This window comes from Miscanthus floridulus, chromosome 1 (assembly GCF_019320115.1).
Source record: "Miscanthus floridulus cultivar M001 chromosome 1, ASM1932011v1, whole genome shotgun sequence".
Classification (NCBI taxonomy): Eukaryota; Viridiplantae; Streptophyta; class Magnoliopsida; order Poales; family Poaceae; genus Miscanthus; species Miscanthus floridulus.
This window is the reverse complement of record NC_089580.1, coordinates 152232694-152258714: the sequence shown is the minus strand read 5'-3', so window position 1 is coordinate 152258714 and position 26021 is coordinate 152232694. Positions and strand designations below refer to the sequence as shown.

General features: G+C 43.9%; 1 pseudogene; it reads left to right on the top strand.

The window, feature by feature from the left end:
• The first annotated feature begins 16070 nt into the window (after nucleotides 1-16070).
• Nucleotides 16071-25876, top strand: LOC136544267 (uncharacterized; annotated as a pseudogene).
• The last annotated feature ends 145 nt before the right edge of the window (nucleotides 25877-26021 follow it).

Genomic DNA, 26021 nt, shown 5'->3' with positions numbered 1-26021 from the left:
TGATCGGATACACCGCCGATCTAGGGTGAATGCTTATATGATGCTGGAGTAATTACATGTTCTACGCATGTTTTACAAAGGCATCTCATGTATGGGTCTTCCGTCTGTTGAGGCGATGCCGTCAATAGGACGATGGTTCGGGTAGTTACTACCGTTGTACACGTATCTGGGGATTCATGTAGAGCGTGTAGATAAAATTTACTGCTTTTATGCATTCATTGGGAATTGGGCTGAAATGAATCTTCTGCAGGTACATAACAACGCTATCGTGTAGAACGTATTAGCTACGTATTTGAGAGATCGTTTGTATGCCACCGAATTCGTCGTTAGAAATTATTTATTTCATAAGTTTGTGAGAACGTACGGCACGTACATACATCATATTACTTGTGCATTTCATTCATGTCATGCATTCCTCCCCTTATAAATTGATTATCTCATTTTGATAAAAGTTGTATCACCTAAAATATGTTTCTCCCGAGGTAATAAAAGAACTTTTGCTACAGATGGCCCGCACGAAGCAGACCGCCCGTAAGTCCACCGGAGGAAGAGCACCTCGACGTCCGTTGGCCCTGAGGGAGCACCGCACCACGGACACCTTCTTGAGCGAGTTTGGCATGCTGACCTTGCTTTGGAGAGTGCTCCATGATGTGGGGTACCCAGAGGGTCAAGAGCCGGTGTACTCTTGGAATGAGAGCCAGTTAGCAGAGGATGGACTCGCAGTGGTGGAGATCACGGTTCCTGCTCTCGGTGATGCTCCAGATTGGGATGGTTGGCACTTGGAGTTTGAAGGTCGCACTCCCGCTGAGGGTGCAGAGGGAGCAGCCTTCCGTGTCATCAGGGACATTATGAGCAGATTTCCCAGTGAGCTTGCAGCAGCTCTAGCTGGCACTTTTCCTAGGGATGATCCTCGTGATGCCATTTGGGTTCAGCCTCAGGGAAGCGCCTTGGTCAGAGGTCCAGCTGAAGGACAGGCTAGCGACAACCAGGCAATGAGTGCTATGTTCGCCGCCATCAGAGCGTATGAGGGTCTCGAGAGTACCTACTGGACTTTGACTGGCTTGCGTGGTGAGGATAAGCTCAAGGGGAGAAAGCAGAAGAAGAGACAGGCACGTGCTATAGCTAGCTTGCAGGAGCAGTTGGCTGATATGAACTTACAGCGAGATCAGGCGGTTGAGAGAGGTGATAGAGCTATGCAGCGGGTGCATACGTTGACTCAAGCCAACAACAATGCAGACCGCATGATTGGACAGTTGGTTCAGGAAAGGAATGAAGCCTAGGGACGAGAGGGACCTTCTGCTGCAGAGGGTCGATGAGCTAGAGGAATACAACGGCAACCTGCACGAGGAGTTTCACGCGCTCTACAATGGGGTTGGCCCATATGCTCCACCGGACGCCGCTGGCATGGATATCGACGACGACAACGAGGACGAGCCTGTAGTTTCACCTGGGGGCGATGGTGACTGTCTCCGATCCCGACGATGGCCCCGAGGAGTAGGCTAGTTGCCTTGCGCTAGTATCTAGGTCCTGTCGCGATGACCTTTCTTTTGTTGGCATGTAACCTATTGTATGTTGCTTCGAACGTATGAGACTTGGCATGTGGTTGGAACTTGATTTTCGAATGCGATATCTGAACGCATAAAAGTCCAGTGTATGTATGCTGGCAAATTGGTTGTATGGACGCGATGTTTGCCAGTTGAAGTAATTTGATTAAGTGCTGTTGTTTTAATTGGGATGCGATTGTTGTGCCTCTGTTTTATTGTATGAATTTATTCTCTCCAGTAAATTCAGTACGGCATAATTTTTCCTTCACTCGCAATTATTACAGCTTCACTCAATCATTACTTGTTGCTGAAATATGCAGATGACAAACACTCGCCGAACCACGTATGAGGCCACTGAGACCGGTGCTAACGGTGCGGGGACCGGTGGTGGTGGTGGTGGAAACCACGGCAACAACAATGAACCTCCCCATGAACCGCATTTGCCACCTCCTCCCCCGTTTACCCCCGAGATGTTCCTCGCATAGTTGCTCGGGAGTCAGCGCAACGCGGAACAATCCCAGAAGAACATGGAGGATTTTCTGCGTACCATCGCCAACAACGTTCAACGCGGTAACAATCAGGGCGGTGGCATGGGTGTGAACCAATATAGCAGCTTCAAAGATTTTATGGACACTAGGCCGCCAGTATTTAAGGAAGCAACAGAGCCACTCGATGCTGAGGAATGGATCAACACGATGGAAGATAAATTCCGTGTGTTGAGGATGACTGAGGTAGTTGAAAACGGAGTATGCTGCACTTCAGTTGCAAGGACCAGCAGGGAATGTGGTGGAAGCACCATCGCACCACCTTCCCTCCAAATGCTCAGATTTCTTGGAGAGAGTTTGCTGAGGCCTTCCGTGGAGTCTATATTCCACCCTGGCTGACCGAGATGAAGTTGGGAGAGTTTCTGGCGTTGAACCAGGGCACCAAGACCGTGACGCAATATTTGCATGCCTTCAACAACTTGTGTCGCTATGCTCCCGACATGGTTGACACAGATGCTAAAAGAATAGCCAGTTTCAAGAGGGGACTCAATCCAAAAATGATGAAGCATGTTGGTACCAACAACCGCGTCAGATTCAATGACTTCATCAGCGACTGTCTGAAGCAGGAGAAGAATAACAACGCCAGCACCGCAGCCAAGACACGCAAGAGAGCCCTTGAAGGTGGTCAGTCGCAAGCTAGAGCACCTATGGGAGGTCGTCCTCCATATCGCCCATCGGCACCTGGCGCTAGGTTCAGGCCACCTCAGCAAAGAAGTCAGAATTTCCGTGGACCCCAGAAGCCTTACAAGATGGCAGTACAGCCCAACAAAGCAGCCACAACTGCGGTACAAGGCAGTTCCAAGGGAGCTGTGGGATCTGCCAGGGACAGTGAGGGGACCCTGCTATAACTGTGATCAACCCGACCATTTTTCGAGGTTTTGTCCATACCCACCCAAGAAGAAGCAGCAGACTTATAATGCTAGAGTGCATAGTATGACAGTGGATGAAATTCCTGAGGGAGAGCCCGTCACTGCTGGTAAGTTTCCTGTCAACTGAAAACCCTGCAGTTGTTCTATTTGATTCTGGATCATCGCATTCTTTTATGAGTCAAGCATTTGCACAGAAACATGAACAACTATGCACAGAATTGGGTTATGGTTACCGTATAAGTTCAGCAGGGGCTGATGTTTTGACCAACCGGATGGTTCGAGGGGCAACCCTTGAATTAGGTAGCAGGAAGTTCTGAGTGAACTTGATAGTTATGCCTGGATTAGTTTTGGATGTCATTATAGGGATGAATTGGATGAAGGATTGGGGAGCAGTCATAGATACTAGAAGTCGAGTACTTACCCTTAAGGATCCCCTAGGTGAGGGTACTTTCCAAGTACCATTGCCTCAAAAACAGACCTTATAAGTGTTACATGTGCTATGGCAGTCATTCCTATTCATCAGATTCCGGTAGTGTGTGAATTTCCGGATGTATTCCCGGATGAGCTACCTAGTCTTCTGCCGGATAGGGAGATTGAGTTTGGAATTGAGTTAGTCCCCGGAATAGCTCCAATTTCAAGGAGACCCTATCAGATACCTCCAGATGAGTTAGCTGAGCTGAAGAAGCAATTAGAAGATTTATTAAAAAAGGGGTTTATTCGGCCAAGCAAGTCTGAATGGGGATGTCCCGCCTTGTTTGTGAAGAAGAAGAAAGAGGACACGTTGAGAATGTGCGTAGATTATAGGCCACTCAATGCTGTAATCATAAAGAATAAGTATCCCTTGCCTCATATTGATGTTCTGTTCGACCAGTTAGCCAAGGCCAAGGTGTTTTCAAAAATAGATTTGAGATCCGGTTATCATCAGATCAAGATTAGGCCACAGGATATACCGAAAACTGCATTTTCCACCAGATACGGGTTGTATGAGTATCTTGTCATGTCCTTTGGCTTGACAAATGCTCCTGCATACTTTATGTTTTTGATGAATACAGTTTTCATGCCAGAATTGGATAAGTTTGTGGTAGGTGTTCATCGATGACATTCTGGTGTACTCCGAGAACGAGAAAGATCATGAAGAGCATCTGAGAACTGTCTTGACCAGACTTAGGGATCATCAACTGTATGCTAAGTTTAGCAAATGCTGAATTCTGGTTGAGGAAAGTTCCTTTCCTTGGTCACATTCTGTCAGAGAATGGAGTTTCAGTCGATCCAAGTAAGGTGCAAGAAGTTATGAATTGGAAAGCACCGACCACAGTTCCTGAGATTAGAAGTTTCTTAGGACTAGCCGGTTATTACCGTCGCTTTATACCAGACTTTTCGAAGATTGCCAAACCGATGACAAGTCTCCTACAGAAAGGATCACAAGTTTGTGTGGATAGAGGAGTGTGAAGCAGCTTTCCACACTTTGCAGAAATTGTTGACCACTGCTCCTGTTCTAGCACAACCAGATATCGAGAAACCATTTGATGTGTTTTGCGATGCATCAAAGACTGGATTGGGCTGTGTTCTTATGCAAGAAAGGAGAGTCATTGCTTATGCATCACGTCAATTGAAGAAAGCACGAGGTCAACTATCCAACACATGATCTTGAACTTGCTGTAGTTGTGCACGCCCTAAAAATTTGGAGACATTATCTACTTGGTAATGTGTGCAACATTTTCACAGATCACAAGAGTCTTAAGTACATCTTTACCCAACCAGAGTTAAACATGAGACAGCACAGATGGTTGGAATTGATCAAGGATTACAACTTGAATGTGCAATATCATCCTGGAAAAGCCAATGTAGTGGTAGATGCTTTGAGCAGAAAGTCACATTACTTGAATGTGCAGCCATTACTTGAAGATGGGTTCGATCTAATGCATCCTGCTGTGTTACATAGTATTAGATTAGTTGCTCTTTGGAGAGTAAGATAATAGAAGGCCAGAAAACTGACAAGGGGATATTCCACATCAAAGAGAAAATAAAAGAAAAGTCGTCTCAACACTTTAAAGTGGATGAACAGGGCGTGTTGTGGTTTGACGACCGTCTTGTGGTTCCCAAGGATCGAGAGCTTAGGAATAAACTCATGGATGAAGCTCACCTTTCTAAGCTATCTATCCATCCCGGAAGTAGTAAGATGTATCAAGAACTAAGATCTCGTTATTGGTGGACCAAAATGAAGAAAGAAATTACAGCATATGTTGTCAGATGTGACACATGTTGTCGAGTGAAAGCCATTCACATGAAACCTACCGGTATGTTGCAACCCTTATCAGTCCCTAGTTGGAAGTGGGACGATATAAGTATGGATTTTATCATGGGTTTGCCCCCTACTCAAAAAGGACATGATTCGATTTGGGTAATTGTGGACCGTCTTACCAAGACCGCTCATTTCTTGCCTGTCAAAACAGAATATCGACCACCTCAATATGCCGAGAAGTATATCGCAGAAATTATGAGGTTGCATGGTATACCAAAGACCATAGTATCTGATAGAGGCTCACAGTTCATGGCTCACTTTTGGGAACATTTACACAAAGGCTTAGGAACTAGTTTGATTCATAGTACCGCTTATCATCCTCAGACAGATGGTCAGACTGAACGAGTGAATGCTGTTTTGGAGGATATGTTAAGAGCATGTGTATTGTCTTCTAAGGGATCATGGGAGTCATGGTTACCGTTAGCTGAGTTTTCTTATAATAATAGTTATCAAGAAAGCATCAAGATGGCCCCATTCGAAGCTTTATATGGCAGAAAATGTAGAACACCATTGAATTGGGTCGAGCCTGGAGATAGAAGGTATTATGGCATTAACTTTGTAGAAGAAGCCAAGAAGAAAGTTCATATTATTCAGCAGAATATGAAAGCGGCCCAATCACGACAGAAAAGTTATGCAGACAGAAGGAGACCCCTTATGTTTGAAGTTGGTGACTATGTTTATCTGAAAGTCACGCCAATGAAGAAGAAAAGGTTCAGAGTCCAAAGAAAGCTTGCCGTGAGATTCGTAGGACCATACAAGATCTTGGAACAAAGAGGTCCGGTAGCCTACAAGTTAGAGTTACCTGAGACAATGAGTACCGTTTTCCTAGTTTTCCATGTATCACATCTCAAGAAATGTTTACGTGTTCCGGAGGAAAGAATAGAACCTCGAGGTATCCAACTCAAATCAGATTTGGTGTATCGTGAGCAATCAGTCCGGGTGTTAGACACTAAGGAATGTGCTACTCGGAATAGCGTGGTGAAAACATATAAGATACAGTGGGATCATCATAATGAGAGGAGATACAACTTGGGAAACGGGAGAGTATCTACAAAAAGCTTATGAAGATTTTTATAACAAATGGTTCGTAACCTAAATCTTGGGACGAGATTTTTATAAGGGGGGAGGGCTGTAACACCCCGGTGTTATGCCGGCATTTAGGCACTGCAAATCATACATATCATGCATCATCAAGCATCCTAATCATACATGCCTAATCATGTAAATAACAATTGAAACACTGCTTCGAAACATTTGAAACAAGTTGTGAAACCTTAATGTTGCATACCTTTGTTAGAATTGTTTTGCCCTGATTTTGCTTGCTAGGTTAGTAAATCATGTTTGGCTACTATTTAAATCATCTAGGATTATTTAGTTCAATTTTTGGAGCAAGGTTTGTATTCAAATTAATTCAAAATTTTGCTTCCAAAGTAATTTCCCAAAAATTAGGGTTTTGAGTTAAACATGGACTTTGATTTTACAATTCAAAATCTAGAAAGAATTTGGCTTTGGTCATAAAAGCAAAGTTGTAGAGAATTAAATTCTAATCAACTTTCATTTTTGGTACATTTTCAAAAGATGTCATTTTCTTGCTCAAAATAATATTTGAAAGCTGGCATTTAAAAATTTCTTGAAAATATAAATAAAAAAGGGTTTTTTCTCATTCGCGGGCCGCCGCCTCGCTTCTGGCCCACGGCCGAAGCCGGCCCAGCCAGCCTCCCGCCGCGCCGCGCGCCTCGCCTTGGCCAAGCCTAGCCCAGTGCCGTGCCTGGCCTGCCTCCGCGCTCGCCTGCCCGCTGACGCGCCGCGCCGCGCCCGACCGCGGCAGAGCTCGCCCGCCGCGTGTTGGCCATGCGCCGTCGACGCCGCCGCGCGTCGTAGCCGGCCTGCACCCGCGCCCACGCGCCTGCCTACTCCTGCTGAAGCCGGTGCGCTCGCTTGCTCACTCTCGCGCTGCCTCTCCTCCCGCAAGCACCGAGCACCCCCACTCTTCCCCTCGCCACGCCACCGCACTCGCTTGCCAAATCCACCGCGCCTTCTCCACCTCGGCCAGTGACCATGCGCCCGTAGCTCCACCTCGCTCTCCGGTACGTCGTGCTCGTGCCTATGCCGACTGATTGAGCTCAGGTAGCACCGTCTCGAGCCTCGCCACCGTCGGCCATGGCGCCACCGTGCTCGGCCGCCATGGAAGGCACCTTCCTCCTCTTCTCCAACCCTGCCTAGCTACCTTCCCGCCTTCGCCAGCCTCTCCTGAACCTCATGCTCCCGCTAGCTCGCCCTGTCACGGCCGGCAATGGCCGCCGGCCTCATGGCCGAGCCGCGCCGCCGCGACGTCGTAGCGCCGGCGTGGCATTCGCCTCGGCCGAGCCAGGCCGAGAGGCCGTGGGCCGACGCCCTGCCGGGTCATCTCCCCCTTCCCTTTGCTCGGGCCGCGCAGGCCAAAAGTGGCAGTGGGCCAAGTGCTTCCAGCAGGCTGGCCCAGTAGCAATAGGAGTATTCGATTTCGATTTTTCTTTATTATTTGAAAATAGAAATGGTTTGGAAAATGTTTGGCTACTCAAATTTGCTCCAAAACTATTGAAATAAATTTTTCTAGGTTCCTTATCATCAGATCTACTTGGGAAAATTTTTGCATGTCATTTTTTGATACTTTTCTGTAGAATTTTATTTAATCATGTATATTGCTGATAACTTGAAAATTATGTAGAAAAATCTATAGACTTTAGAAAAATATGATTCTAAGTTTGTTAATCTTCTTATGTAATGTACTTCCTAGGAAAAATATGTTTCATACATGTGCTGTGGGAACATTTTGAGGTGTAGTTCAAGTACCTTTAATGGCTGATTTTTGTTAATTTAGCTAGAGAGCAAACTTTGTATAAAACACGCATGTGATAATTTTTGTACAGTCATTGTATGCTATGAAGAACCTAGGAAAAATACTAACTCTGCTGTTTGACACTTTTCATAGTTCAAAGTATTTTTATGTTCATAATCATGCTATAGCTTGTTATTTTTGTGTAGGCTAATCCACTCATTCAAATACCATGAAAATTTGATAGTAGACTACTTAGGGTAGTACTTTGCTGTAGTAATTTTCTAAGATTTTTCTAAGCAAGAAAAATAGATATTGCTATTCAAACCTATTATTAATTAGGTTTTAATTAAGTGTTGCTTTTTGTGGGATTAAGAAATGAGTAAAGCTTTGGTGTATCTTTGAAGCATTTAATAAAATGTGTTGAATTAACATATTAGTAGTAGAAGAGAATGCAGTAGATGACATGTGCTTGTAGTATATTTTCTTGGATGATGTTGACTACCTTGCATTCAAACATATCCATTGTCTTCATCTCATCCGATGCACCGATTGCATAAGCACTTACGCACATTGCATCATACAGGATCGCAAACCGAGAACCCAGTCGTCATACCCGAGGAGTCCGAGGAGCAGTTCGAGGTGCAGCCGCAGGAAGTGCTCGAAGCCGACGAGGAGGACGTTGAGGAACTTTCGGAGTGCCCCGATCACCGTCCGAGCTCCTTCGAGAGAGGCAAGCCCTGGAGCATTTTCTCCTAGTTTGCAATTATTTAATTAAATGCTTTACTTTAATTGATGCATTACGTTCAGGAGTTGTTTGCAACCGTTGCTGCATTATACCTTGTCTACCTTTGTTATACTATATCCTTATTACCCGGGTATCCGCAGTCGAGTCAATGCTTAGCTGGCTTAGACCGGTAGAAGTCAGGTGATTTCCTATCACCTGTGAGCTATAGGTGGTTACTTGGATCTGCTTGGATGACTATGAAGTCATGGTATAACTAAGTGTTAAATGAAATTGAGACCGGATGGAGACTTGCAGAGTTTTGGACTATAGTGTTTCCGTCTGTGTCGATTAAGGACCGACCGTTGTTGGGCCTCGAGTCATGTTGAACGCATGCCTTACATTTAGCTGGCCGGATAAAGTACCTTCCGATCGCGAAGCTGGGAGATTATTCAGGCCGAGTAGATTGCCCGTAGCGCACTGTGCCGGAGCAGGTGTGGTAGGACACGGGGGCGAGATGATAAGACAAAAGTGCAGTCGATCGGCCCCCGAGTACATGTGGTTCCTGGCAAACTCGAGATTCCTAGATAGTTGACTCGGTGATCAATATCTCACTTTAGCGGGTGAGTGAGGTTTGTGTAAGGAATAAATCACCAGCTGGTTAGGAATCGATTTGAATCGCCATCGCTCCTAGATAGTGAGCACTTGACTTGAGTTACTTCATCGTAGTAAATGTTTATGGAACACTTGGATAGTTATAATGGATATGACAGTATGGAAGTTGTTTAATGATCATTGGTTATCATTATTTGCTTAATCACATGTTTACTCTAGTATAGGTGCAAATCTAGTCGACAGGTTAATAACAATTAACTTGACAATAATGCTTTTAAAAAGGGTCTTGAAATGCTAAAAATGCTTTTTTTGCAAATGAGTCAGCTACCCTACTATAAAGCCCTTCATAATCCTTGGTGTCACTTATTTTCGGTTATGTCGGGTAAGTCTAGCTGAGTACCTTCTCGTACTCAGGGTTTTATTCCCACTTGTTGTAGATGGGCAGATGTATTACGGCTACTGTATCAACTGCCTGTATCCTGCGATGGGTGATGCTTAGGACCATGGGCATGGTCATTCCTTACGTCTCGTCTGATGCTTTTGTTGGAGATGATCATTCGCTGGCACTGTATTTAAACTCCGTGTGAGTGTGTGTGGTTTGAACAAATGACTTCCGCTATTTTTATTCGAACTTGTTTTGTAATAACTATGTTGAAACTCTGATGTATCTGAGATTGCGAACTTTTATGTAATATGTGATGGTGACCGCTAAACTTATTACGATCTTGGCAGGAATGGAAGTTGGTTTGAAATCCTTCGTGATTTCACGGACTACCGGGTTATACGGGCTTAAGTTTGCTAAATCGTCTGCTCTGGCGGATGATTTTCTTACTTAATTTCGTATAATTGGTCGGTTTTGTTACATCGACTGCCCAAGACAAGCCCCGGTGCATAACCCTTATTTTATGATCACTAAATGTATATATATGATGTGCAGTTAAGTAACAGACATTTTATGAAAACTACGTGCATAAATATATCCACCCATGAGTCCTATTAGTATAGGTCGAGTAGCTGCTATGCTCAGGATGACGGTAGTGTGGGTAACCTATCGTTACTCACAAATAGGTGATAAATATGATCACTCATGATAAAATAGTGGAAAGGAAAAATGGTGATCGGGCGGGGATTTGGTTTGGGTACTGGTGGGTGTAAGAGGTTGTGTCCTGTGGTCAATGGGGCATAGCTTGGTTACACTTTTTCCCTGTTTGATCGGTTAAGGATTGGTCGTTGCAATGAACGCGAGGCAAGTCACAGATGTATTGTCTTGAGCACATACTTGGGTATAGGCGCAGAGAAGACTTGTTGCCCTCTTGTCGTGGATTTGGCTCTTTTGGGACCGACTGATTGGAGGCGGAGATGGTGGAGGTCCTTGCACCGCCCTGAGTCCGGGACTTAGGAGTGGGGGCTTGGAGTCCAAGTTTGGATGGGGACCTGGACACCCAGGACAGAAGGGTGATGGGTTGGTCCTGCTTGTGCCTAGGGTACAAGCAGGGCGTGTGTTTTTGGGGCACCTAGCTAGCCACATTGGTTCGCGAATCACCGCCGAGTCGGTACGACTTGTCTTACCTCTAGCATCGTAGTAAGAACTAAAAGTTGAAAGAAGAAGAAATAGAACTGATTGCTCAACTCTTGCTTGAAAGTAGAACAGGTGCTTATATAGACTGGACAGATAATAACTTAATATGGCTGATAATAATAACATAAATAAGGACTCACTATTGGTATTGCTTTCTGCTAAAAGAAAACCAATAAACCATAAAGCTTCTTATATTCCTTGAAGCCGGGAAATTATTCCCACTAGTCAGATAAGTCTTGCAAGTACATTGTGTACTTAGGGTTTATTTACCCCTGTTGCAGGTGATGCTTGAGAAGTGCCGTTGTTTGGAGGATTCTTCTGGTGGGCTCAGACGGATCCTCATTCTTATCGTTAGATGCTTATTTTAAATTATGTTGTTTATTATTCCGCACTCTGACATTTGTTAATGTAATAATGTACTTTTTAAGAACTTCTGATGTATGAAATGGATAAGTATTGTAACTCGCTCTCATTATTGGATCCTTGGGAAAAATGTAGATCTTTTGGGTTTTCCCTTAGGGTGTGCCCGATGGATACCGTCCGCTGTAGCTTGCTTTCGGGGTGCTTAGCGTCTGGTGGAAGGCGAGCACTTCCGTAAGCGTGTTATTTCGGGGGGTTCTGCCACAGCTGGTACCAGAGCCAATAATGGTTATGAGTTTCATCACTCTTTTTTAAAACTTAAAAATTTGACCAACAAAAGTTTTGCGAAAAGTAGGATGCGATTAAGTTAGTTAAATAAGTATAAGGCCTAGCAATATGGTCTATCTAGGATAGCGGCACTAGTTTTATCTAATCAGTTTTCTACAGGTACCCTGACTTATGTTGCGTAAGAAATCATCTAGCATATGAAAAGTGAGTGTGCGATGTGCCAAAAATTGAGTGAACGTATAGGCTGAAGCATGCATCATGATAATAGCATCTTGCTTAAACTAAAATCCCCCTACACGTATAATTGGATTAGTAAAGTGATAGGATTAATTAAAAGAATGCTTTAATTAAGTGTGCTATCATTTCTCTATCCATTGCTTCTGATCGGGAAGGTTGTTCTAAATAGATGGTTCCTATCTCTTACAGATGAATCTAAGGTCCGGACACAGGAGCACCAGTGCTGGGGCTTCTCACGGTCTTGGCGAGGGCCAAGGCGAGAGTGGCCAGGCCCATGAGCACAACAGGGAGAGCCATGGGGCTCCACTTCTAGCTCCTCCTCCTCCGCCACCACCGCCTTCGATGACTCACACAGAGATGATGGCGGAACTATTGGCCGCTCGTCAAGAGTCAACCCATGCCATGGAGATATGGCACAAGCTATCGCTGGCTTCGCCCACGGAGGCCACGGGGGAAATGATGGGAACGGGGGTGGTGCCCGCCATCCTGAGGGACCCTCCTCTTACCAAGACTTTCTCAAGACCCACCCACCCACTTTCACGCCGATAGATGAGCCTCTGGATACGGAGCACTAGCTTCACATTCTGGAGCAGAAGTTTCTGTTGCTCAATGTAGCTGACGAGCAGAAAGTGCGCTTTATAGCTCATCAACTATTGGGGTCTGCAAGTGCATGGTGGGATACCTTCCATGCCATGCAGCAGCCAGATCATCTGGCAACCTAGCAGGAGTTCACCACATCATTCAGAGAGTTATATATTCCTACTGGTGTCATCAATCGAAAGCTGATCGAGTTCCTAGAGCTGCGACAGGAGAGTATGACAGTGATGGACTATGTGAATAAGTTCAATCACTTGTCCCAGTATGCTGACATTCATGTGGACACTGACAAGAAGAAGAAGAACCGATTCTTTCGCGACCTCTCTTATATCCTTCAGAAGAAGTTGTACACTTTGAACTATCAGACTTTTGGGGCAATGATGAACGCTGCCCATAGATTCTCCATCGAGGGGAGGCTAGTGGGCCACCTGAGTCAGTTTCTGAAACCACTCAGGCATCTGCCGAGAGGCGGGTTAAGGAGCAGTGGAATGCCACATGAGGGCTATGCCGACCCCGTTACGAACGATGGACCCGGATTCCACTCGGATATGCCCGTTAGCGAGCTCACCGAGCGTGACACTCGAGCCATCGAGGCAAGTGATGTTAGCTCAACCCCTCCAGTTGCGGAAACCACAGACGGGGTGACGATCACAAAGACGAGCCGACCCTTGATCGGACCCCCGCTACGCGTGGGGGCTCAAGAAAAGTTGAACTTGCAAGGAGACCGAACGCGTGGTCACAGAACGACAGACCCCCGTAGGGGTTGGAATCAAGAAATACCTTTTTCGACCCACCAAATCTCACGGCTATACTCCTGAGGGGTCCGATCATGACGAAAAGAAGACCAATGCCCTCAGAGTCCTCCTGTTCGGAAAAGCATCTGAAGGAGTATTCTACTCCTCCGCAGGCTCGGGGGCTACTGTCGAGGACCAAAACTAGGGTACCCGAAGAGGAGGAGCTAATGGTCATCAACATTTATTCATCTGAGCAGTCAAGAGCGCGACTACAGTTCGAACCAACCCCTAGGTACGTGGGCTTCGCCTCGCCCGACCTCTGGGTCAGGGGCCCCACCTCGTCTAACCTCTGGGGGTGGGCTCTGCCTCGCCCAACCTCTGGGTCAGGGGCCCCACCTCGCCCAACCTCTAGGTCGGTGGCTTCGCCTCGCTCGGCCTCTGGGTCGGGGGCTCCGTCTTGCCCGACCTCTTAGGCATGGCTCCTGGCGGAAGCCCATACCACCACCAACCACTACGAGCCAGAAAGTACAATCCAAGGTCAAACTTTCTGGCATCGTGCAGGGAGCGGGCACATCTCAGCATGACCCGTGCCCGCGATATGTCACTCCAGGGAACTCACATCACCAACAGTGACGGACGCATGGTCACTATGCTACCTACTCCTTGTACGGTCGCTGACCAGCAGGCTGGTTCGCCGCGTCGCCCGTCGGGACAGAATGGGACGTCATGACCCGCTGACAACGTTGGGCGTGGCATCAGCGGCGAACAGGCGCTCGGCGTGGAGACATCCCTGTCACCATTTACAGTGTCGGCGGGACCCGCGTAAAGGAGAAGAAAGGTCCGGCGGTCCTGGAAGCCTTCCTCTCCTTGGCTCTTCTCCCTCTTTCTCTCTGTGTAACCTGCTCTTCCCCTTCATCTATAAAAGGGGAAGCAGGACGCCCCAGGAGGGAAGAGAGCGGTTCACCACTCTATAGGGCTACAGACATCAAAACACACGCCCTAACACGCCTTAGGGGCACACGCACATCAGATACTTGGGACTTGTCCCTCTCTCGCTCGTTTGTAACCCCTACTACAAACTTTCAGTGCTAGTAACACGAGCAGCAGCGACGAACTGGACGTAGGGACTTTCTGCCCGAACCAGTATAAACCCCATGTCCTCTGAGCGCACTATCCGAGCCAGACGCGCAATACTAGAAATTTACTAGTTGGTAACTTGAAACACCGACACTATTTATTTTCTTAGGCCGGAAGTGCATAAGCGCAGATTAGTAAAGTGCTAGAAATTGACCAGCCACACATCACGAATTGTTTAAATTGAAATTTGAAGTCCACTTTGTGAAGATTCAAATTGTGGACATAAAGTATATAGTGTTGCAAGTAGAATCATGGTAGTTCTTTCTAAAGAGTTCTGTTTGGTAGCACATCTAAATGTGCATAAAAATCATTAAGAAGGGTGAATATACAACTATTCATGTCCGACTTGCAATCTGCAACTATCCATATGTTGATTTCTCTCTTTTGTTTCTTTTTGCATAAATCTTGAATAAAACTCAAAATTTCATAATGTAAATACTTACAGCGTAGTTGGTTTGATGACGAGAAGAGCCTGGCTCGCTTCTAGCAGCCAGGTCAAGCCAGGACAGTCCTACTGTATATAAGACTGATGTTTGGTTGACTAAATAAATACATAGGATAAGTGCATCAGTTGTTTGGGCGTGTTCAGCTGGTCTATAAGCCACTTGGACTGATTTGTACAATTAATTTATCGAGAGAGAAAAATACTATATCATAACTGATAAGTCGACTCATAATCCAGCTAATTAGAGCAGCCGAACACGCCGTTGCCTGCTGTTGTACCTGCTGTCTCTCTCTCGCGCGAGCCACAACACACGCTCGAGCAGTAAAACAACTCTAATCTCGATTTTTTTGGTAAAATAAAGAAAAATCTCCCTCCAGTAACGTCTACCCACACTTGGAAAAAAGATCGCTCCGTGCGCAGAAATATACGGATGCTAAGCGCTCCTATGGCTGAGTGGTTTGGACAGGGTCTAATGCAAATATATAAGAGAAAAAAAGTATAAAAACATCTGGGCCGATTTAAAAATAGTATAGGTTTCCTGATGTACAACTGTTTTTAGAATGGGATAATAAAAATGGTTGAAAAATATAAAAAAATATGCATCCTTCAATTTTAGCAATTAGTAATATAAAAATTCCTTGATTACTAATTCTTTTTTTTCTGATAACAGATTACTAATTTTCTTTTTAGAAAACTATTGGAGAGATGCTCTAGGAGCCATCAGACTATCAGCTTACCAAAAACAGCCCCTTTCTACCGCTATATTACTCGACTTCTTTTTTTATAATGTCAGACATTCCTGGTTCAACTAAAATTTGTGCTTGGTGCCCATTATTATTTTTAACTTGAAATGGAATCCCTAATGAAGAGGGGGAAAATTGTTCAAATTTTCGTGCGATGGTAGCAAGGAGTAGTGCAGGACGAGCAAATCAAGCGAGAACCGACTATCCTCGAAGTCGAACGATCTCACGGTCACGGGGCGTGGTCCATAGTCCGTGGGCTTGAGCTAAGGGCCTGTTTACATAGCGAAAATTTTTACAAAATGATACTGTAGCATTTTCGTTGTTATTTAACAATTATTGTTCAATCATAGTCTATTTAGGTTTAAAAGATTCGTCTAGTGAATTTCGTCTAAACTGTGTAATTAGTTTTATTTTTTATTTATATTTAATGCTTCATGTATGTTTCAAAGATTTGATGTGACGAAAAATCTTGAAAAATTTGACATTTTGGAAAGCAACTAAACTGGACCTGAACGAAACGGGACTCTGCTGTAGCGGGACCCCTGCAGCTTCAGCCGAAAAAATGGTGACGACCGGCTAAACCCCCTTTCCTCTTTCAAATCTCATCTCCCTCTCGCCGCCGCCGCCGCCGCCGCCTCCCCTCCCCTCCCCGTCCCGCTCCCACTCCCGCTCCCACTGTCCAACCCACCACCCGAACCTTAAACCCCGCAAGCCTCGCCCAAACCCTAAACCTCGTCGAGCCGCAGCCCCAGCCATGCCGAAGGTCTTTGGCACCGGCGTCTTCGAGTTCCGGCACCCCCGAGCGGCCGAGTACCCGCTCCCCGGGGACGCCGCCCCCGCTACGGCCAGCGGCGCCCGACAAAGTCCCCGCATCCACCGGCGGCGGCTCCATCACGCTCCTCGACATCCAGCGGGACCGCCTCACCCGCGTCGCCACCGAGCATTGGGGCACGCCCGCCGCTGCGTCGGCCTTCGACGCGGACCTTGTCAGGAAGATCTATGCCACCGAGCTCCGCGTCGAGGGGCGGGGCCGGAAGACCGTGCCTCTGCAGCGTGTCATGATCCTCGAGGTCAGCCAGTACCTCGAGAACTACCTGTGGCCGCACTTCGACCCGGCGGACGCTTCCTTCGAGCACGTAATGTCCATCATCCTCATGGTCAACGAGAAGGTCAGCCTCTGCCCCGAATTGGATTGGAGAGCTTGCTGCCTGCTGCTAGCTCGGGCAATTTCTAGGGTTTCTGACATGGTTTGGGCCTTGTGTGCAGTTTCGGGAGAATGTGGCGGCTTGGACATGTTTCCATGATCGGAAGGATGCATTCAAGGGGTTCCTGTGGCGGGTTCTCAAGCTCAAGGAAGAGGTTTGTGTTGATTTTGCTTTGCCATTCAAATTTTGTTTCATGTGAGACCTAATTTATGATACAGTTGATTTTGAAGTTCATTTACGCGCCTACTTTAAATAATTTTTCTAGAGCATGGATAAATCTGGGTGTTGGCAATTGTATGTATTTCACTTTAGACAAAATGTAAGATGTAGTGAGATGTAGTCACTATAGTTGGTCGTGAATTGAGAACATCAGATTTGATTACCAAAGCTTAAGTTTGGTGGTTTGAATTGATTCTGTTGCACAGACGATGGTTTCCCCACTTCATTGTTCAGTTGTTTTGAGCTCCAGTTGAAGAGCTTGCGCAGAGCATTTCTTTCTCAGATGCTCTGGTACAATTCTTCTCAATCTCAAGTAGTCCAGGTGCCTTGGTTGTCATTTCTTACAGGCTGGGTCATAGAGTTGAGAGGCATCAGGGGATACTGGTCGTGTGTTGCTTGCATTCTTTTTGTTTTTTGTTGTGCATACCAGCTTGTTTTCATATACAAATAGTTTGGTTGTTTGTCCATCTCCAGCTCAAAACTTATCTGCTTATGACAGTATGGTATCTGTGGCTTCTGGATGGTTTCCTTATGAAAATATTTTGATATTATGATGCTTATTCTGAAATTTTCTTCTTATGCTATCATGCAGGAAAGGGCTCTTAATATGGCAGAGAAAACAAATTACCTCCTGTTCATGATAAATTCATTTCAGGTACTCAATATATTTTCCTTGGGGCAGTATTTGCATCACATGCGGATGCTTCATTTTCTCAATATACTTTGTTTAATAACCTCTGTTCAACTAGACAACCACTACATACTTGATCTTGAGGTTAAATGGAGATATAAGTTCTTTATTGAATTGATATGTGCACTGATATTTATTTATAATTTTCAAGATTATGAGCAAACGTCAGGTTGCCCTAATAACTTCAGATTTAGTTATCCAAGGCTTACTCTTGTGTATACACATTGGGATCATACAATGACATGTATTTTATGCTTCGCTGCAGAGTTTGGAGGACGAGCTTGTCCGAGAAACGATACTTCAGTTAGTAAGCCTAAAGCTGTGGAATACTCTTTCTTTTGGACGACTTCAGGTAATTTTAGGTTTTCTTCCCTATGAATAGTTTTTTTATGTGCTAACTTTTGGGTTCTTATCTTTGTTTCAAACATGTACAGATGGAACTCTGCCTTAACCCTGAATTGATTAAGAAGTGGACCAAAATCAAAAGAAGAGAGGCAAAGGAAGCAAAAAAGGCTGACCAACCTATTGACCCTTCTGAAATGCTCAAGAATAAGTTCCTTAGGAATCTAATTGAAGAATTCTTGGAGGTGCACCTTTGAAACTATTCTTCTTACTCAGTTGTTGCTAGATATGAATCTTGCTTAACTCCTGTGGAACTTCTTTGTAGATTCTTGATTCAAAGGTCATACTATCCAATCAAGATGCTGGTGAAGAATCTGTATTGAACGAGTCGCTCAGTGGGCAGATCGATGATTCTTGTGTCCTATATTGTGAGAGATTTATGGAATTTTTGATTGACATGTTAAGCCAGCTTCCTACTAGACGGTATGTAATTACTAATCTTGTATGCAGCACCTTTATAAGAGTAGATTTACCTAATAAGTCATTCAATTTTACACGCACACTCCACTTAGATCCAAGAACCTGAGAACTTAACATCCTGCTCTGCTATTTTTGCAATTATGTCGTTAGTGCAAGTAGGAGTTCCTCATGATATAAACACCCATACACATATAGAGCCTTTAGGGGCTTGAATGCTTATAATTCTCCAGTTCATTCATGGGTCCAAATGGAAACCTGGGATAGAGTTATATACAGAGCAACTGCCTTTTTTGACCATGCAGTTCTCAATGTTCTTGCACATCAAATAATCATAGAAACAAATTGTGAGTACCTGGCTCTGTCCACCCTGAGCAATTCAAATCATGAAGCCATAAACCAGTGTATTTCCCTCCATTCAAGGGTGTTTACTTTCTGCTGTCAGAATCTCTCATTTTCATAACGGGACATCAGTTCTGTGATCTGGTTGTCTGTATAAGTTCGTATCATGTCAATTATGTGACCTGGTTGTTTCTATAAGATCGTATCATGCCCACATCACATTTTTCCATTGTATTTTTACCTAGATTTCTTTAGTCTATTCAAGAAACACATCTATATTCCTAAGCAAAGGAATATCTTGATTCAGTTAAATATTGTTTACAAGTGGCATTGCTAACAAACCTTAGCTTGCATTTGCTTATGTCTTATCTTTGCCCACTTATGTTGGTTATAATCTGCAGATTTTTGAGGCCCCTAGTTGCTGATGTTGCTGTTGTTGCCAAGTGCCACTTAAGTGCACTCTATTCTCATGAAAAGGGACGCCTTTTTGCACAGTTGGTTGACTTGCTGCAGTTTTATGAAGGTTTTGAGATTAATGATCACTCTGGGACACAGCTCGGTGATGATGATGTCCTGCAGGCGCATTATTCCCGTTTCCAAGCTTTTCAGCTGCTAGCATTTAAACAAGTGCCTAAGGTGTCCACCTTGTTGTCTTGTCTAATTTGATTTCTATTTTGCAGTTCAATTTCTTGTACGCTAGTAGTAACATGGAAGACTTATTATTTTTTGTTTTAATTATTGCAGTTGCGAGATTTTGCCTTGTCTAGTATTGGTTCACTCCATAAGCGAGCTGACTTAACAAAAAAGCTGCTTGTCTTGTCAGATGTGGAACTGCAAGATCTGGTTTGTAACAAGGTGAAAATTTTCACATTTTAGTTTGTGCTTGTTGTCTATAAATTATGTCAGACTCTTTTGTTGTTTGTAAATGGATTCCGGATTCCCTGACATGTGTCAGCTGGATATGCTTCTTGCTTGTCATGGGTAGTCTATCTTTCAAAGTTCGATGGTGCTCCAATATCCAGACTTAAATTAATAAAATAGCATGAAAATCACATGCATACAATTGGTCATTTGGATAATTGACCATTCAATGACTGATCTGATTGTAGTTTGTTGGAAATTTCCACACACATTGTATGTTTTTTGAGGTTGGGTGTACAGGAGCACTTAAATATGCTGGATAGGCCGTATATATCCTCTTAGATTGAGCTGTCTAGCTTCTACTTCTTCTCCCCCTTGTCAATGAGGCTGCAATCTGAAGAGGTGAGACTTACATTGAGTCCCTTTTACCTCGGTGATATTAGGTGATCTTAGCTGCAGGTTTCAAATAAAATTGCTTCCCATGTAGTTGCATTTGGGAATCACTGGACATTAGAATCTGCACATGATATACACCTTACAAACAGCACTGAGATCTGACATGCACCGACTTCCTTAGGCCTTTAAATGTGTGGAGCAAGAAACGATTTTCAAGAAATTATATGTTCAAAAGCAGTAAACACCGTCTCAAAATAAGCAGCAAATGCATTTCCCACTTGGTTATATGTTAATCCACCAAATAAATACTTCTCATTCTTATTTCCTAGCATGTCCTGTGCATTGTCATTAGTGGTTAAATGACATCAATGGTGAGCAAATATGGAACTGTCTGCTACCAATCAAAGGTCCGAGAAGTTATCTCTGATGACAATGATTGCTCACCATTTATTTTGTATTTTCACCCAAACAGCAAATTAGTTCCATACTGGAGTTGGCTTAAAAGTTGTTCTCATGGTTTATAGCTTATTATTTCCTAATTGCTTATTAGTGATTTTTTTTACCTGTATAACTGAATGCATGCTTTTGAGGTGCTAATATGTCCTTTTTAAGCAGCTTAAGTTAATCTCAGCGAAAGATTCATGCAGTGGAAGGCGTGATTTTCTTATCGAAGTTCTAGTTGCTTTTTTTGAGAAGCGGCAATCCCAAAAAGATGCAGTAAACGCACTTCCTCTGTATCCAAATGAGCAGATCATGTGGGATGAAAGCCTTGTTCCTAGCATTAATTACTCTGGAGAAGGTTGTCTTGCCCTCCCAAAGCTCAATCTCCAATTCCTGACGCTTCATGATTATTTGTTAAGAAATTTCAATCTGTTTCGTCTTGAATCAACTTATGAAATTCGTGAAGACATTCAGGAAGCTGCTCCTCATCTACATGCTTATATCAACAATGAAGGAGAGACTGCCTTCCGTGGATGGTCTAGAATGGCTGTTCCGATTAAGGAATTTAAGATTACAGAAGTGAAGCAGCCAAACATTGGAGAAGTTAAGCCTTCTACTGTAACTGCTGATGTTACTTTCAGCATATCAAGCTACAGGCATCAGATAAAATCTGAATGGGATGCTCTGAAGGAGCATGATGTTCTATTTTTGCTGTCAATCCGCCCTTCTTTTGAACCTCTTAGCCCTGAAGAGGCTGCAAAATCAACTGTGCCAGAAAGGTTAGGATTGCAATATGTACGTGGATGTGAGGTTATTGAAATTCATGATGAGGAAGGAACACTCATGAATGACTTCACAGGAAGGATAAAGCGAGAAGAGTGGAAACCACCCAAAGGTGAGATTCGTACTGTCCGAGTTGCCTTAGATACAGCACAGTACCACATTGATGTTACTGAGACAGCAGAGAAGGGCGCAGAAAATGTGTATGGAACATTTAATATTCTAATGAGAAGGAAACCCAAGGAGAATAATTTCAAAGCAATCTTGGAATCTATACGTGATCTAATGAACGAAACATGTGTAGTTCCAGAATGGTTGCATAACATATTCTTGGGTTATGGAAATCCTTCTGCCGCACAGTGGATGAATATGCCTGATCTTCTGGAAGTTATAGATTTCAAGGACACTTTTCTTGATGCCAACCATGTTCAGCAAAGTTTTCCAGATTACCAGGTATGTATTTTGACTAAAACAATTGCTTTCTTGGAGTGTATCTATTCTCATTTTCATCTTCAATCTCCAAGCTTCTAATGCTTGAATTTTTCAGGTTACATTTATCAATTCTGATGGTACAGAAAACCTGCATCCAAGTCCCCCTTTTAAGATTAGGCTATCCAAGAAAATGAGGGAAAGCAGTCATGCTCTACCTGGCAACGTGAACTCCAATTTGACTGTTAAGAGCAGTAATAATATTGCTGATGGGGAGCCTCAGAAAGAGAAACTAATTGTTGAGAGTTACATTCCAGCTGATCCTGGGCCGTATCCTCAAGATAAACCTAAACAGAACTCAGTGAGGTTCACACCCACTCAGGTACTCTTCAGACTATCAGACAATCCAATAGTTTCAATTGGTGCATTGAGGCACATTTAGAGCATTTTTTGTGCATATTAGATGCTTCTTCCAACATCGAAGATACGATACTGTCTCTGGTCAAGAATCATTATTTTTATCTAAGTGTACATGCAATGGTTATCTGACTGGAACTTGAGTACATAACATATTTGCTCTCTTAAGTATATAGAATAAGCCTACACCTGACATGTGTGTAGGCTCAATCTGTGTGATCTGCTAGTGTCTTTGCTTTCATGATGAGTGTGGATCTTATTCACCTTAAAAATTCTGACCGTGATAATATTATTTATTTGTAGATTGGTGCTATAATATCTGGTATTCAACCTGGGTTGACGATGGTTGTTGGTCCTCCTGGTACGGGGAAAACAGATACAGCTGTGCAGATATTAAATGTTCTATATCACAACTGTCCTTCACAAAGAACACTGATTATAACCCATTCCAATCAGGCTTTGAATGACTTATTTGAGAAGATAATGCAGGTACCGTTTTTGTGCAATATATGATCTAAACTTTTACCTCTTACCTTACATCAGTACTTTTTCAAGATATATGGTGTGTCAATGCTGTGCTGTACATTAATGTGAGTGACTTGTTACTGTTGGTGCACCTGACTGAAAATTAGTCGAACATTTCCCTGCTCTTCCATGTATAATTGCAACATGCTTGTTTTACTCCTTGTTGATTCTGATCTGTTCTGTTAATAGAATCCAAAGGTAAAAGGGTACATGTTCTGAGGGAGTGAGGGATTTGAACCTCATGCTTCCATACATTGTTGCTTAACATGCCTAAACACTACAGTTTATATTTTTTATTTTCCTTGTATTTTGACTGGTGGCATGACTCATTTTATTCACTTCATGATGGGTGATATATGTTTGCTAGATGCTTTTCGTATAATTGCAGAATATTTTTAATATGACTATCTGTTGCATGTTAGTTTGCTACAGGACATCTGATACTTTATTTTTCTGCCAGAGGGATGTGCCTGCTAGGTACCTTCTCCGCCTTGGTCAGGGTGAGCAAGAACTGGCCACTGATCTTGATTTTAGTCGTCAAGGACGTGTCAATGCTATGCTGGTCCGGCGGCTAGAGCTGCTCGGTGAAGTTTCTAAATTGGCGAGATCTCTTCGTCTTCCAGAAGATGTGGGCTACACATGTGAAACTGCTGCATATTTTTGGCTATTACATGTTTATGCCCGTTGGGAACTATTCTTAGCTGCCTGTTCTCAAAATCAAGACAAACCCTCTTTCGTCAAAGATCGCTTCCCATTTTCAGAGTTCTTTTCAGATACTCCACAGCCTATTTTTACTGGTGAGTCATTTGAGATGGATATGCATGCAGCGAAAGGTTGTTTCAAACATCTTTCTACAATATTCCAAGAGCTGGAAGAGTGTAGGGCTTTTGAACTACTTAAGTCAACAGTGGAGCGAGCAAACTATCTAATGACTAAACAGGCCAAGATAGTTGCTATGACTTGTACTCATGCAGCATTGAAGAGGAGAGACTTTCTTCAATTAGGTTTCAAATTTGACAATTTGCTGATGGAAGAAAGTGCACAGATATTGGAGATAGAAACTTTTATACCGATGCTGCTGCAGCGGCAGGAAGATGGCCATGCTCGTCTTAAACGTTGCATTTTAATTGGTGACCACCATCAGTTACCCCCTGTTGTGAAGAACATGGCTTTTCAGAAGTACAGCCACATGGACCAGAGTCTCTTTACAAGGTTTGTTCGACTTGGTGTCCCTTATATTGAGCTCAATGCTCAGGGTCGTGCAAGACCTAGTATCGCTGAACTTTATAACTGGAGATACAGAGAGCTGGGAGATCTGCCTTATGTCCGTGAGCAAGCAATCTTCCATAAAGCTAATGCTGGGTTCTCTTTTGAGTATCAGTTAGTTGATGTTCCTGATTATAAGGGAAAAGGCGAGTCAGCGCCTTCTCCTTGGTTCTACCAGAATGAAGGGGAGGCTGAGTATATTGTTAGTGTGTATATCTATATGCGCCTGATTGGTTACCCTGCCAATAAGATTTCAATATTAACCACCTACAATGGTCAGAAGCTTCTTATTCGGGATGTTATCAACAAAAGATGCAAGCCATGGAATATTGAGCCCCCTAACAAGGTAATTTGCAATGAGTACGGTGTTTGCTAACAGTTTGTTGGCTTCCGTTTTTTTTGGGTACTGACATCCATTGGCATATCATATCTAGGTTACCACTGTGGACAAGTTCAGGGCCAGCAAAATGATTTCATTTTACTCTCTCTTGTCCGTACCCGTTTTGTGGGTCATCTTCGTGATGTCAGAAGACTTATTGTAGCTATGTCCCGTGCTCGTCTGGGCTTGTATGTGTTCTGCCGTCGTTCACTGTTTGAACAATGTTATGAATTGCAACCGACATTCCAGCTGCTCCTCCAAAGACCTGATAAGCTTGCCCTGAATCTCGAGGAGTGCACTCCTTTTACCGAGCGACCTTTGGAGGAAACTGGAAACATCCATTACATTACTGGTATTGAAGACATTGATCACCTAGTGAAGTTCAGGCTGGAACATCTTCATCAGGTATGTTGTCCAGTATATCTCTGAAATAAATAGTTGTTATTTTTGGTATTTCAAAAAAAAAAAACCTAAGCCAAAACTACAATTTCTCTGTGCAATAGATGCAATACATGCAGTATTATGCTCCTCCGGCAAATGAACTGCCTCAAGCAGTGCCAGAAAATATTGCTGATGCAATCCCTTCTGAAAATGGGAATGCTGGTAGTGCTCTAAATGATGCAAACGAGCACATGGCAGTGGAAGAAAATGGTGGTGTGAATGACGCAGTGACCGGTAATAGGATGGACGAAGATGGTGTTGAGGCAAAGGATGACATGACACAAGAAGGGAACAAGGGTGAAGGGAGTGGCGTGGGTCACATGGCTACAGAGGATACACAAGGGGAAGCACAAGCGAGTACAAATGACAAGATGGAGGAAGCAAATGCCACGTCGACGGACAAGATGGAGGAAGCAAATGCCATGTCAGCGGACAAGATGGAGGAAGCAAATGCCATGTCGATGGACAAGACGGAGGAAGCAAATGCCACGTCGACGGACAAGACAGAGGAAGCAAATTCTGATCCGAAGGACAAGATGGATGAAGAGTGACTTGGTGGTGTAGCCAGTTTTGAAATAGAGGTAGACTTGTGCTGTCCAGCCACAGATCTTGATTTGGAACATCATATATTCAACTGTGTTACCACAGATGAAGGCTGATAACATGCCACACAAGAGGTGTAGCCGTGTGGGCGGAATCAAGATTGACATATGATGGCCTATGTTGCTGCGGTTAATGATGGTGAAGGTTGTTCGCTACCATCTTGGCCATGCTATGCTGGAAAATGTTCCTTTTCTTCCAACCAACGGCGTCTCCATGTATCCCACATGTGTTCAATAGTGTAAACTGTAGAGATTTTTTTGGCAGTTTGTCTGAATCACTCAGATATCAGAGGCCATGTGCAGCTTCTCAACAGCTTAATGAGTTCCCCGGGCCTTTAATTTAGCGTGCACAAGTTCCATCTATAGTTGTCCCCGTAGCATGACACAGCTGGAACGTTGCTTTTGTATTACTTGATGGACTATATTGTAATTTTGGCACAAGCATTAGATTTTTGCAGATTTGATAGACCTTATTGGTCTACAGCTATCATATGGCAACTAATATAAATCTATCAGGCCAAATGTGACCAAGAGAAAGGTTGTCATAAGTTTGAGCTAACTGCATCTTTTGTCTAGCAATTTTTCTCCTGACAATTTGAGGTTTTACTTTACTTATAAGAAAGTCGGGACCAAAGATTCTTTTGAGCACCACTCCACTCACGTTGCTCCTCAAA